The sequence below is a fragment of the Protopterus annectens genome, chromosome 7.part0 (genome assembly GCF_019279795.1).
Source record: "Protopterus annectens isolate FY-2018-M chromosome 7.part0, PAN1.0, whole genome shotgun sequence".
Taxonomy (NCBI): domain Eukaryota; kingdom Metazoa; phylum Chordata; order Ceratodontiformes; family Protopteridae; genus Protopterus; species Protopterus annectens.
Window position 1 is genome coordinate 1,168,978,599 of NC_056739.1, and position 15,747 is coordinate 1,168,994,345.

Below are 15,747 nucleotides of genomic sequence, written 5' to 3' on the forward strand. Positions count from 1 at the left end.
TGGGCGATCTCCTCCAACCGCTTTCTGATTGCTATGCACATTCCGGGGAGGACCAACATCCCAGCGGACAAGCTCAGTCGCACCCTTCTTGCCCCGTACGAATGGTCTCTCAATCCACTAGTAGCGAAGCAGATATTCGCAGCATGGGGGCAACCCTGCTGCGATCTTTTTGCATCTCCATCAAACACCAAATGCGGCAATTTCTTCACTCTAATCCCCCCTCCAGGGGAAACTCCAAGAGACGCTCTGGTGCATGCTTGGCCACCCGGTCTACTCTATGCCTATCCTCCTCTACCACTAATGATACAACTCTTACAGAAAGCCTCATGGTTGGGGAGCAAGATGATCCTCATTGCCCCATTCTGGCCTCGGCAAATTTGGTTCCCTTACCTGTGGTCTCACCTTGTGAATCACCCTTGGATTCTAGATCCCACTCTGGATCTCATCTCCCATTCGTCGAACTTACCAACTCCAAACCTGGACAATCTGAAACTGACAGCTTGGTTGCTCCAGTTCCACTCCTAGTTAGGACTCCCGGTATCTCTTCACCAGTCAAAGCCATCCTCGTGGCAGCGCATAAGCTCTCCACCAGGAAAGTGTACCACAGTAAATGGAAACGCTTTTCCATCTGGGTGGAGCATCACTATCTAGATCCCTTTACGGCTCCTCTTCCATCCATATTAGACTTCCTAACTGAACTCTTTCAGGAAGGCGCTAGTTGTTTAACTGTCAAAGTGCAATTGGCAGCCATATCACATTACCATGTGGGACTTTTCTGAGATTTAAAAAAGTTCAGTTACATGCTTGCTGTTCTTGAACTGTTTTGTAAGTTTCTGTGAGGCCATTTTTGCTTGGGCTAAAGGAAAGTCTCTCTGTTGATCAGTGGCAGTGAAAAACATTGAGCTGCTTCCCTGCCCCCCCGTGGGAGTGGTTACTGACTTGAAACTGTAGTTTTATTGGCCGTTTTGGGTCAATTCCTGGCTCTTTCCAGCCCCTGCTATCAAGCACGCTTTAGCGCGATTTAGCGCGGAGTTGCCACTAGAGCAGCATCGGGCAGCACTGGTTTAACAAGGTTAAACTTGTTCTGGCTCCATAAAGCCTGTTCTTCATTTTTTCCCCTTAGAACTGCTCTACTAGTAATCTAAACAGTATATCCCTTAACTAAAAAGCGCAGCACTTGTTCCTAAAAGCTTTTTTTTTCTCCAAAAAAAACAAAAAAAAAAAGCTCAGCACTTGTCTTAAAAGCATCTTCTTTTCAGGTTTAGCACTTCTGTATTATACAAAGTCCCTCACTAGCAAACCTCCCCCAGGAGTACCCACTTCCTTACTAAGTCCTCTCTTATTCAGTTACACCCCTAACTTCTTAATTTCTCTAGCATGTCGAAGGGCCAGATGCTGGCGTCCTCTCCTGTCCAGTTGGTGAATTTGGGAATATTGAGGCAATATTACAATTGCCTCATGTACACAGACAACCCTCTCCTCCTCCCACATAACACAAATACTTGCGAGAGATGCAGCTATTTAGCCAAACTGGAGGCTGAGCTCTCTCAACTCAGGACTGGCAAGACCAGACAGGAGGAGAAGGCAACTACACACACCACAAAACCAGTCTCACATAAAGCTATCACAACAATGAATCAAACACATAAACACACAAAGACATACTTGGAGGCTCTGAGCAAAAATTTACCTAAACAGCAGAGGCCTCCAAAGCAGACACCCAAGCAACTGCCACCTCATGACACACCACAGGCAACACATAAACCACAAAATCAGTGTGCAAAGCAGTCACAGCCCTTAAGGCCAAATACAACACCAAACATACTTGTCATCGGTGACTCCATAGTCAGACACACTGACGTCCCACTCACCAGACTGAACAAGGAGAGGGTCACAGTAAGCTGCCTATCGGGAGCTAGAATCCGCCACATAACACAAGCACTCGGGTCACTCCACAGTAAGTACAAATATGACACAGTCATTGTCCATGCTGGTGTGAACGACCTGAGACGTACCTCCCTGGACTACATGAAAAGAGACATAGAGGAGCTCTCTGATTATGTAGCCCAGGCAGGTATGACCCTGACCCTGAGCAGTATCCTTCCTTCACCAAGAATGATGCCACAGCATAGAGACAAGATGATCAGCTTTAACAATTGGCTTAATTTCTGGTGTCATTCAAAGGGGATCCAGTGTCTGTCTGCCTGGGATGACATGCTTGACAAGCCATGCTGCTTCGCAAGGGACGGCTTGCAGCTGTCACCCCTGGGATTCCGGATATTGGCTAAGGCTCTTGCCACCCCCATAGTGCCTTTTTTAGGCAAGGCTCAAATTCTAAACCTACCACCCTAGAAAACAAAAATGGGAAGAAACTAAGGGTAATGCTGCTCAATGCCAGAAGTCTAAATCTCAAAATGCACGCACTCGAGGCCCTTCTCAGTATGGAGAACATCGATGTCTGTGCTGTGACTGAAACCTGGTTCAAGGCTCCTGAGAGCACCCCGGCACTATCAGGTTTTACCTCATATCATGCGTTCCGGCCCCAAAACCCAGACCACACCACAAAAAGAGGGGGTGTATCCATATTCATCAAGGATACCCACACCTCCAGGTTGGTGGCAACGCACGAAGCATCGGAAACCATCCAGGTGCAATTAACCATAGGCAAAACTGCTCTACAATTTGTAGCATGCTACAGGCCATCCTCTCAAACTCAGGAACCCCACACAGCCTTCCTGAAGACACTGGAGGGTATAAATGTATCTCCACACACCATTATATTGGATGACTTCAACTACCCGAATATAGACTGGGAACATTACTCAAGCCCCAACTTTCTAGCCCAAAGGTTCCTGGAGTTCATAAATTCAAATGCCATGGAACAACTAGTCACCGTTCCCACAAGAGGAGAAAATATACTAGATCTCATCATCACAAACATGGGGACAAAATGCTGCACACCGGAAGTATATCCCTCATTGGTGAGATCAGATCACAAACTAATCTCACTGGAAATCCACATCCTGCCCCCACCCCAAACAAAAAAGACCACAGTGAAGAACTTCTCTAAAGCAAACTTCACACTACTCAAGACTGGTGTGGTATCCTTCAAGGCCCCCGAGCCAGTGGAAGCCTTCTACGAACACCTCCAAGACTGCATGGATCAGGCAATCCCTAATAAAACCAAGACTCTTTCCACCAAGGGCAAACGTCCAGTCTGGTGGACCCCAGCCATAAACAAACTTTACAATAAGAGGAGAAAGCTGTTACATGATAGAGCAAAATCCATAAAAGAGAAGACACCCTTGATCATTATTAGTAAAAAAAATACGAGCACTCATAAAATCATCCAAGGCCAACTTTGAGAGAAAAATTGCCATAGATTCAAAAGACAATCATAAGGCCTTCTTCAGCTTTGTTAGAAACCTGGGTGGAAACTCCCAGATATGCTCAGAATTAGTCCAAAATGATACAAAAATCACTGAACCCACAGACATTGCCAACATACTGGCAGACAGGTTCAGTGCAAACTTCACCCCTCCCCCCAAAAGGAGAGATAACTATCCCAGCGGAGTGTAGCCTCCCAGACATCTCAAATGCGCAGGTGAAAGCTACTCTCTCTAAAGCTAAAAACACAGCATCAGTGGGACCGGATGGTGTCCCCGGCTGTGTGCTACACGAACTCAATGAGGAACTAAACCCGCACATAAGGCAGCTGTTTAATCTTAGCCTTACCACAGGATACGTGCCCAAGGAGTGGCGTACGGCAACTGTGGTCCCACTCCACAAAGGCAGTGCCTCTACGGACCCTGGTAATTACCGCCCCATAAGCTTAACAAGCCTGGTCTGCAAAGCTATGGAGAGGATCATAATGAAACTCATAAACAAAGACATAGGGGACTTGCAGACATTGGACCCGACCCAGTTTGGCTTTGTCAAGGGCAGATCATGCCTTTTGAACTTGGTCGACTTCTTCGAAACAGTCACCAAGGCCATTGATGAGGGAAAGGCAGTCCATACAGCCTACCTTGACCTTGCAAAAGCTTTCGACACAATACCCCACTCGGGTATTATAGAGAAACTTACCAGCTTAAATGTAAACCCATATGTCACAAGATGGGTTGCAAACTGGCTAAAGGACAGAACCCACAGGGTTAGAGTTGCTGGCGCCATGTCAGACTCCAAGCCGGTCACAAGTGGTGTCCCACAGGGCTCAGTCCTTGGCCCCCTGTTGTTCGGCATCTACTTCTCAGAAGTACAGGCAAACATAGGAGGACTATGGCTGACAAAGTTTGCAGATGACTGCAAACTGGGTGCCATAGTGGAAAGTACATCGGACACAGATATCCTTCAGAGGGGCTTCACGGAAACTGATAGCTGGTGCCAGAGCCATTGCCTGAAGTTAAATGCCAAAAAATGTATAGTCATACCCTTCGGGAAAAACAAGGTAACCCCAAGCTACCATATAGGTGGCAATCCACTAAGCACAGAAGAGGTTATCAGGGACCTGGGGACCCAGGTTGACAGTGGCCTTTCTTTTGACACTCACATTGCTAAAGTGGTTAGAAAGACCTTGTACATTGCCCACCTGATCATGAAGGGATTCACATCCAGATCAAGTGAGGTCATTGTTCCCCTGTACTCTTCACTTATCAGACCAATGATCGAGTACAATGCCCCATTCGGGATGTATCTCACCCGACACCTGCAGCAATTGGAGAGACCCCAAAGTTCCTCACCAAAAGGATAAAGGGACTCCAAAATCTGTCATATGCTGCCAGCCTGAAGAAACTCAAGCTCTATTCAGTCGCATACCGTCTGCTCAGAGGTGACCTGTGCCTGACATACAAGGCCATGTCCATCCCGGAGTTAATGGACATGCTCCACCTCAAAAAAATCCAAATCTACCAGATCCACTAGAGCAAGCGACTTAAACCTTAGCACGGATATAAATAGGACATGCTGGAGGGATAGATTTGTCACCCAGAGACTCCCTATGCTGTGGAATAAAATCCCGGTCCATGTGAGGCAGAGCACCTCGCTGGCTATGTTCAAGAGAAATCTTGACCGGTGGATGGGAGATCGTAGGTTTACCCCGGGAATCATCTCTGTGTCACTGCTGGACAGAGGCACAACAAACTAATGGGCACAGTATTTTTTAACATAAGGGGTGCCGTAAGCCACAAAACTTTGGGCTAGGCTTATAAATGCCTTAGGGCAGATAGCCTAGTATAAACCTATGAACCTATGATACAGGGCCTTTGATGTTGGCCAAGTTGTGTAAAACCTTTCTCAAGGGCACCTTTTTACTTAGACCCCCTGTAAAGGAAGCCGTGCCCCCCTGGGATCTTACATTAGTTCTTCAAGCCTTGACTGCTCCACCCTTTGAACCCGCTACTTCAGTAGATCTCAAATTCTTGTCATGGAAAACAGCATTCCTTGTAGCCATCACTTCAGCAAAAAGAGTGTTGGAGCTTCAAGCTCTCTCTGTGAAGCCTCCTTACCTGATCTTTCACCCAGATAAGAGTGTACCTCAGGATCAATCCCTCTTTTCTTCCCAAGATAGCATCAGAAAACAACATAAATCAATCCATAAATTTACCGGTTTTCTTCCCTAAATATCAGAATAAGGGAGAGTACAAGCTGCACTCATTAGATGTTCATAGGCAGCTTCGCTTTTATACTCATAGGACAGCTGGCCATAGACAATCCGACCAGCTGTTCGTTTCCTTTGCCAAATTTAACTTGGGGAAAGCTATCTCTAAAGTATCTTTACCTCACTGGATTTCTCAATCTATCCTATTGGCGTATCAAGCCTCGGGTAGACCCGCACCAGAAGGAGTTTGTGCTTATTCCACCTGCTCCATTTCTACCTCTGCGGCCTTCAAGTCTAGAGTTCCATTGGATGATATTTGTTCTGCAGCCACTTGGGCTTCATCTCATACCTTTATTAACCACTACAAGCTAGACATGCTTTCTAGAGGGAGAGCATCCTTTGGCTCTGCGGTGCTTCGTAATATCCTTCCATGATGGCCACTCAAGGTGCAGGTAGCTGGGGACTCTGTCCCACAGGTTGCTGACAAATGAACTTCCTACTTCAGATTAAGAAGTTATGTACTCACCATAACGTTCCATCTGAGTAGGTAGTTCATTTGTCTGCAACCATCCCCCCCTCCTTCCCCCTGGCCTTCTTCAGATCTATTGGTAGTTAGATAGCCTTTTGTTGGATATATATTGAGGGGCAAACTCGATCTGAGGTCATGGAGGGGTTAGCAGGGGATTATGGGTGAAGGGAGGAGCTAGAAGCTTGGATCCATTAGCTTGAAACAAGTTGCCGGCTCGGATCCGAAATCTGATCCAAGACCCACAGGTTGCAGACAAATGAACTACCTATTCAGATGGAACGTTATGGTGAGTGCATAACTTCTTATTTTCGTCTTTGAAAAGGCAATATATATTCAGGGAGATGGTGTGGCTATGGGCACTTCATGTGCCAATAGCTACACCAATATGTTTTTAGCCTTATGGGAGGAGGAAGTGTTGTTCCCTAAAGAATGGTTCAAGAAATAAGTCCTCTTCTATCGTCGTTTCGTTGATGATATTTTTTTCATTTGGGAGTGTAGCATGGCTGAGTTAAAAATGTACATTATACAAATGAATAGCATGACTGGTTACATTAAATGTACATCAAATTTTTCACCTATAAAGATAGAATATTTGGATATATGTGTGGAGAGAGTGATGGGTACTCATATTAACACTGGTGTTCATAGAAAGAAATGTTACAGGAACACACTCCTCCACAGACATAGTATGCATCCTCATTACACATATAGAAACATTATAAAAGGACAAGGGATGAGGATTTCACACCTTAATGCAACAGAAGACTGCTATAAGCAAGAGATAAATGTCTTTAGGGAAAGGTTGTCTGTACGTGGCTACAGCCAGCCTGAGATAGAAATTGGCCTTCAGAACATGGAGCTTCTTAGAGAGAATAGAGCTGCACCATATTATTCTGAATGCACTGAAGCTGAAAACATGCAAAATAGTCAGTTTTTAGGAATGAAAATACCCATGTTTTATACTACAGATAATAGGGCTATATCTGATATTATCAACCACCACTGGTGTATTTTAACTACTGATACAGATATTAGGAATATAGTTGGGGACAGGCCCATGTTCAGATATAAAAACAAACCTAATCTTAAAAGACTACTTTGCCAAACCTCTGAAAAGCATAATACTGCTAACTATACAGGGACTACACCTTGTGGAAGATGTAACTTTTGTTGATTTTTCAATGTAGGTGACAGTTTTATACATCCAGATACAGGCCAACCTTTCAAGTTTAAAGTGTCTGCTGATTGTAGTACTCCCCATGTAGTTTATCTGGCTGTTTGCCAGGTATGTTCCTCATTCTATGTCGGTAAAACCAATAGGGTTTTCCACAATAGAATGAGAGAACATCTCTATGCTATCAGGGTAAGTCACACTAATAATGCTCTAGCAAAACATACTTTGGCCAAGGGCAATGAGCATGCCTTTCGCTTTATGGTCATAGATAAAGTGGTACCAATAGTAAGGGAAGGTAATATAAGGAATGGTACAGCGAAAAAGGAAACAAATTGGATATTGAGAATGAGAGCAGATAAAGGGAAAGGCCTCAATGAGAGGGCCTTGCTTAAACCAATTCTAAGATCTAGGGGGTTCATTGTTGGTGATAGATTTACAGAGATATACTATTGTACCATTGTATCTCTCTTTTTTTTTACTACTTTTTATTTATTTTTCTATGTATCTTTTCTATCAGTATTTGCCCTTGTTCTACCCTGTATACTGCAGATGTAAGTATACCTCATTCTCATAGTTATTAGCTGCATATGTTTAGTAAAGCTAGATATATTTTTATATCTTCTTTTATATTTTTTTATATCTATTTCTACATGTTTCTTATGTATTTATGTATTTCGTTAATATTAATTTAAAGTTATAATTCATTATTTTTATATATTTATACATTTACATTTATGTGCCTGACGTTGCAAATGTATGCAGTCAAAGTATACAAGCACCTACATGCTTTTAGAAATTTGACATCTCCTTTTGAATTTTATAGCTCTATATAATATCTTATTTTTCTTTAAATGTTAAATGAATAATTGATTTAACGTCATGTGATGGATATATAAGGAAATGTTTTTGCTGGTAAGAGATTTTTATGGTCTGATGAAGCGATTCGTGAAAGCGCTTACCTTTGTGCACTAAATTAAAAGACTATTCGTTTTACACGTTAGACTGGATTATTTTGTATTTCATGGTTGCCTTTTCTACTACCTGACTCTTAGATTTATTATAATTATCGTTTTAGACTGTGGAGAGGCATTTATTCCCTTGGGTGTGTTCAGTTTTATTCTAGTAGTATATATTTGTTTGAGAAAGTGTTATGTGGAATGGTGTGTTTCCTAGTGATGTGTTTGTATTTAATGATGTGATGTTAGGTGTGTGAGGGTTAGAAAGAGAAATCCTAGGATTAATGGTATTTTATTAGCGAGTAGTGGTTGGGTCTTAGTGGTTTTAGAGTTCAAGTAGGGGTGTGAGTATGAATGCATGGCAAGTAGATACTATGTACCTTTTTAAGGTAGAAATTTGATAGGGGGTGTGTATGAGAGGTTGTTGATTGGATGAGGATGTGGTCAGGTCATCTGGGGTTAGAATAAATGTAGAGGTAGTGGGGGCAAGTCGGAAATGGGGGCAAGGTAGGGGAGCGGAGTGAGCCGAGTGGAGCTAGGCAAACAGAGCAGGGCTACACCAGTCCTTGAGACTGCAGAACCTTTCTATAGTCCTATGTATATATCTCATTCCATCCAAGTGACGCCTCCAGGTGCATCTCCTCCTACTGCTCCTCTAGGCGTCAAATGTTACTTGTTCATACTTGCATTAATAATTCCAAAATCATGCTTCATACAAGGTATCAGAATATTTGATCTTGAAGCATACATGATAGCAAACACAATTGAATTGATATCTGACCTCAGTCAGTATTTGTTAGAATTGTAAGGTGATAACTTCATTTTTAAAGGCTCAAGCCACACCCACTAGGAGTTAAAGGTACGCACTTAAAACAGTTGTACTGGAGGGAATGAGATATGGTCAGGACAGAACAATAAAAGGAAGATACCTCTGTAATTAAGCAGGAGTGGGAGGGAGTTGTACAGGTTCAAGATGGGGGAGGGGGGTAGACACAAAGTAATACAAGGTTGTGAGTCAGAAAAACTGGACTAGGCCAGCTGCTAAAAAGAAAACAGGAAAACCAAACTAAGTCAATTCCAGGTCAGTGTAGTGCAATATCTTCCTAATAACTACAAATCTTTTGCTAGTAATCTAGTACAGTGCAGTGAAAAGGACCACCACTTCTACAGGGAAAAACAATTGAAGTATGGGCTGCAGGTACATAGGTAAACTTTTTCCAAGAGAAAGTAGTTTTAAGTAATCGACCTAGGAGTACAATAGGAAGAGAAAAATGGAGTGGACCAGTAGTGTGCTCGTGTACAGTGAAAGGGAAAGAGTCTTCAGTTTAGAGGACAGATTAAATTCAACTCTAATGTACACTAGATGAACATAGACAATTTTGTTTCTACTTGCATAGAACGAAAGACTTTAGAAAGACTGACCAGTTGTTTGTGTCCTTCTCAGACTACAAGAAAGGTGCTCCAGTTACTAAGGTCACTCTTTCCAGATGGCTATCAGATTGTATTACATTCACCTACAAATCACAGAACAAAGAACTTTCCAACAAAGTAAGAGGTCATTCTGCAAGAGCTATAGCTACCTCTTCCGCCTTTCAGGCTAAACTGCTAATTGATACCATTTGTGTCGCAGCAACATGGGCAAGGCCTCTCATACCGTAATTACTCATTACAAAGTTGACTTGGCCTCCAGGGACAGGGCCTCTTTTGGGTCCACTGTTCTGAAGAATATTCTCCCTTGAACCACCCAAGAAAGATAGTGCTAGGGACACTGTCCCAACCAGCACATAATGAAGATGAGATAGAACAACATCACAGAAAGAAGTTATGTACTCACCATAATGTTCCATGTGTGTTGTCCATCTCGCCTTCTTTCTTACATCCCACCCTCCTTCCCACAGCCATTATTTCCTGGAGGACTGAGCGGATTCATTTGGTGACTAAGGCTCTCTGACCCTCTTCATAGCTCTTAAAGTAGTAAGTTTATTTATATGCTTCTATTATTTTACCAGCAAACAAGAGCTGGGGAGATCCCTAGAGCATCATGGAATAGGATATCAGCCATGAGCTAGTTGAAGACCTTGAGGTTTTGTATAAGGCTGAGTCGGAACCGAGGATCGGCTCAGAACCCAACCAGTACAGAATGAAGGCGAGATGGACAACACATATGGAACAATCTGAAGTAGGAACTTCATTTGTCAGCAACCTGTGGGATATGGATCCAATCTCGGATCCGAGCCGGCAACTTCTAACATAGCATAGATCTGAGCTCCTAGCTCCTCCCCCTTACCCATAATCCCCTGCCTACCCTAACTGAACTCAGATCTAGTTTGCCGCTCTTCAAGCAACAGCTAGGTTCAGAGCTCTTGGCGTTTTGTGAGGAAAAAAGTTTTTGTATTTTTTCTTCTGAGTGACTGGTTGTGTGTGTGGTAGGTTTACCCCTTCTCCTTTTTATATATAACATACTTGTTTTAATTTAAGAATAATTCTCCCTCCCCCGCTGGTCGTAGCGTGTGTGTGTGACTGAATTAGCGGCCTAGTGAGTGTGCTTTCCTACAGTATTTCGGAGGCCCCTAAGGCAATTTTTTCGAAATGCACCGAGTGTGGTCACAAGCTTTCACCGGCTGATGGCCACACTCGGTGCGTTGGGTGCCTTGGGGTTGAACACCTCTCTTCGGGTTGCGCGATTTGCGCGGCGTTCAACCCCAGGGCACTCAAGGATCGAAGGTCGAAGCTAGTTCTGGGTGGCCTTCTACCCCCAGACTCTGCTTCGGCCTCCGGTGCTTCGGTGCCCGCTACCCCTCCCCGGTAGCGGTCACCCCTGCCTCCCTTCCACCGACCGGGACTCAACCTCCCGCTTCGTCTCCGGAGGATAGGGAGGCCAGGAAAGAGAAGCGGCGGGAGAAGCACCTTAAGCGGCGGGCCGAGGACTCTTCATCAGCCCCGTCCAAGTCTTCTCGATCTCCTCCTCCTCGGATCCGATCCCCTTGTTTCTCCCCGGGACCCGAGGAGGAGGTGATCCGGTCCGCGTCAAGATCATCGAGGCGACTCTCCAGGTCTGCCTCGGTGGCCTCGTCGAGGTCCACTTTTAGCATGTCTGATGCGGATATGGACCGGATGATGAGGAGATTCATCCAGGCCCAGATGCAGATGGGAGTGCTTTTGCCTCCCCCCCCCCCCCCTCTGCGGGGAGCTCGACCCCTTTTTTCGCTCCTATAGCTCCTTCTCCGACCCGCATTCCGGACTCGGAGCCGAGCCACGTTGGATCCGGGGGTAGGTCGGAGCCGACCGTGCTGGGCACGTCGGCTCCGACTATTCCCTCGAGTCTGTCGGATCCGACCTCTCGGAGCCGTGGGCCGAACTTCGGATCCGAGGGATTTGGTGTGCTTTCGGCTCCATCCCGGTCGGAGCACACTGGTCCTTCGGATCCGACGTTCTCGGCGCCGGGTCCGATCCCCGCTTCGGATCCGAGTGGGAGTCGGATCCGTCTGAGAGCGGCTCCCCCTCGGCTTTCGCTGCGGTGGAGAGGGCACTGTCGAGTCCTTCCAGGCCTCCGGTCCTGGCTTTGGCTCCCTCCTGCACTCCTTCTCATCTGGTCCTGGCTCCCCTCACCCGGCCCTCCGGGCAGCCTGCCTCAGCGCCTTTAGGAGTTCCAGTGGAGCAGATTACAGCCCGTGAGGACTCCTCGGACAGCCCCCCCGAGGAGATTCCCCACAAGGCAAAGTGCAAAAGGAGGCACATAGACTCCCCTGAGAGTCTCACAGAAGATACGGACTTGGATGAAGGGGAAGGCTCCCCGAGATCACCCCCTGAGGATGTCTCCTTTGGAGACATCATGGAAATGCTCAAAATCAGGGGTGGGTGGTCTGCCCCCAAGGCTTCCTCTGATGAGTCCGTATTCCTTGAGGCGTTCGAGGCAGGACTATCTACCTCTTGGGTGTCCCCTCCATCCGACCCCCTGGTGGATCTCATATCCTCTAGGGCTTGGAAGGAACCGGACACCGTAGAGCCGATCCCCAAGCGCCCAGACAAAATTTTGAGCTCCCCTGCAGAGAGATCACATTGGAGCAGAGGTCCCCCTATGGATGCCATGTTGGTGGCTGCAGCCACCAAGAAAGAGTTGGCTCAGGAGAGCCCCACGGTTCATCCTCCGAGCAAGGAGTCTCGCGCGATGGACCGTCTTGGTAAGCGGGCCTTCAGTTCAGCGAACTTCTCTATGAGGGCCTTGAACTATATGGCACACATTATTAGGATGCAGCGGGATCTAATTAAGGAATACGCTGCTTCCCCCCCGGGGTCCATGTCGGAGGGAGACTAGGATTTGTACTCTTCCCGAATGGCCACCCTCCGCTCTATCTCTAATACCTCTATGCGGCTATTGTCTCATGCTACAGAGGGAGCCGCTAGAGCAGGCGGAGTCGGGCTTGTCATGAGGAGACAGGCCTGGCTCCGTCACTGTGACTTCTCGGAACCCTTTAAGGCGTCATTCGCGAATGCCCCTTTTGATGGTTCTGCACTGTTCGGCAAAACCATTCGCGACACTCTTGTCCAGAGCAAGAAAGACGGGAAGACCTTGTCTGCCGTCTGAGTCCGCTTCTCTGCGCCCCAGAGGTCCTTTTCCAAGAACCAAAAGGGCCAGAAGAAGATGTGGTTCTGAAAATCGCATCAATCTCAGTCTGCTCAGGTCAACCAGTCCTCTCGTGGCAGAGGAGGACAGGGAGGACGCCGCCCCAGAGGCAGAGGGGGTCCGAGGAATTTTGGGTCCAGAGAACCTTTCTCTGAGAGGCCCACGCAGAACCCCTGAGGGGTTTCCCTGACTGCTCCACTCTGGAGGCAGTCAGGGGGGCATTTTTCGAAGCACCTGGCAAAATGGGAGTCCATAACAACAGATCGCTGGGTGCTTCGTATTATATCCAGAGGTTACCTAATTCCCTTCATAGCCAACCCCAGAATCAGAAGCCTTCCCGATGTCCCACCCAGTCAAAAGAAGGCGGCCGCTGCAGAAATTCAGCAGCTTCTACAAAAAAGAGCCATCCAGCCCGTCCCCCCAGATTAAGTCGGATCAGGGTTTTACTCCAGGTTCTTTCTGGTGCCAAAATAGATGGGTGACTTGAGGTCCATCCTCGACCTCTCTTTCCTAAACCTGGCGGTACCCAAACAAAAGTTCCAAATGGTCACGTTGCAGTCCGTCCTCCCCTTATTGCGGGAGGACGACTGGATGTGCTCTATAGACCTCAAGGATGCGTACTATCACGTTCTAGTGGACAGGCGTTCCAGGAGGTTCCTCCGCTTCTGGCTGGGAGCCAGTCACTTTCAATTCAGGGTCCTCCCCTTCGGTCTCACCTCAGCCCCCAGGGTGTTCACCAAGGTCCTAGCGGTAGTAGCGGCCCACCTGAGACTCCAGGGAATTCAGGTCTTTCCATACCTGGACGACTGGCTCCTCACAGCCCCAACAAGGCATCTACTTTGTTCAGGCAGGGACTATTTTCTCGGTCTGGCTCCACTATTAGGATTAACCATCAACATGACCAAATCCTCTCTCATCCCTACACAGATGCTAGATTTTATAGGGGCAAGACTGGATTCCAGACAGATGCTTACGTTCTTGACTCCAGATCGACTTTGGAACCTGATGTTACACGTGCAGGCTATTCTTCAACTGCAAACTCCTTCGGCGGAATTGATTCTGAGGGCCCTAGGATCTATGGCGGCTGCAATCCCTCTGCTGCCATTGGCCCGGTTGAACATGAGGGTTCTACAGTGGACCCTCCAGGTACAATGGTCCCTGTCTTGCAACCCTCTGTCTCACCCCGTTTCCTTAAGCAAGGTTTGCAGAAAATCGCTGCTGTGGTGGCTCCAGTCTCCCAACCTCCACACGGGCCGTCCCTTCTCACTACCTCCACCAGTCGACACAGTGACCATGGACGCTTCTCGCCTGGGGTGGGGGGTGGGGGGCATTTTTCAGGCAGAACAGTCCAAGGCACTTGGAATGACGTAGAGACCTCTTTGCATATCAACTTCCTAGAGATGAGAGTGGTGCTTTTGACGTTGCAAGCACTACACAACTCTCTTCCGGTAGGGACAATTGCGGTACAGACAGACAACATGTCGGTAGTCTGGTACATCAATAAACAGGGGGGAACCAGGTCTTACACCCTTTGCTGCGAGGCCATGAGAGTGTGGGAATGGGCGATTTCCACCAACCGCTTTCTCATAGCAACGCACATTCCGGGACGGTCCAACATTTTAGCGGACAGGCTCAGTCGTACTATCCTGACTCCTTACGAGTGGTCTCTCAACCACTGAGTCGCAGAGCAAGTATTTGCCCGATAGGGGCGACCTTGTTGCGATCTTTTTGCCTCTCCTTCAAACACGAAATGCAACGATTACTTTGCTCTGATCCCCCCTCCGGGGAAGTCCCCGAGAGACTCTCTAGTTCATGCTTGGCTCCTCCCGGTCTGCTTTATGCTTACCCTCCTCTACCCCTGATGTTGAAATTGTTACAGAAAGCCAGGCAGCTGGGAAGCAGAATGATCCTCATTGCCTCATTCTGGCCTCGTCAGACGTGGTTCCCTTACCTATGGTCTCACCTAGTGTATCCACCATGGATTCTGGATCCCATTCCGGATCTCATCTCTCATCCTCTCGGTCTTCCGACTCCGAACCTGGTCAACCTCAAGCTGACGGCTTGGTTGCTCCAGTTCCACTCCTCGTAAGGACTCCCGGGATCTCATCACCAGTCAAAGCCATTCTTGGAGCAGCTCACAAGCCTTCCACCAGGAAGGTTTATCAGAGTAAGTGGAAACGCTTCACCATTTGGGCAAAACACCGTCGTTTAGACCCTTTTACAGTCCCGATATCATCGATTCTAGATTTTCTAACCTCTCTCTTTCACCAGGGGGCTAGTTCTTCCACAGTCAAGGTACAACTGGCAGCAATCTCATACTACCATATGGGGCAAGAGTCTGGTCCTATTATCACTTCCAAACTGTGTAAGATCTTCCTCAAGGGTACCTTCCTCCTTAGGCCTCCAGTTAAAGAGGTGGTACCTCCATGGGATTTATCCTTAGTCTTGCAGGCCTTGACTGGTCCCCCATTCGAACCGGCTGCCACGGTTGATCTCAAATTTCTCTCTTGGAAGACAGCCTTTTTGGTGGCCATAACTTCAGCCAAAAGGGTATCGGAATTGCAAGCCCTTTGTGTCAAACCACCATATTTGGTTTTTCACCTGGATAGGGTTTACCTCAGAATCAACCCGTCCTTTCTACCTAAGGTATCTTCAGAAGCGAACATCAATCAATCCATCAATCTCCCAGTGTTTTTCCCCAACTTTCATAACAAAGGAGAGTACAAGCTTCATTCCTTGGACGTACACAGACAATTACATTTTTATATCCACAGAACTGCTGGTCATAGGCAATCCGATCAGTTGTTTATCTCCTTTGCCAAAAGTAATTTCGGAAAATCAGTTTCTAAGGTTTCTCTCTCTAGATGG

At 46.8% G+C, this 15,747-nt stretch overlaps 1 protein-coding gene across 4 annotated transcripts in view; it reads left to right on the forward strand.

Annotated features, from left to right (window-relative positions):
• Positions 1–15,747, forward strand: part of UBL7 (ubiquitin like 7) — a 934,199-nt gene that overhangs the window by 401,211 nt on the left and 517,241 nt on the right. The window lies entirely within an intron of this gene.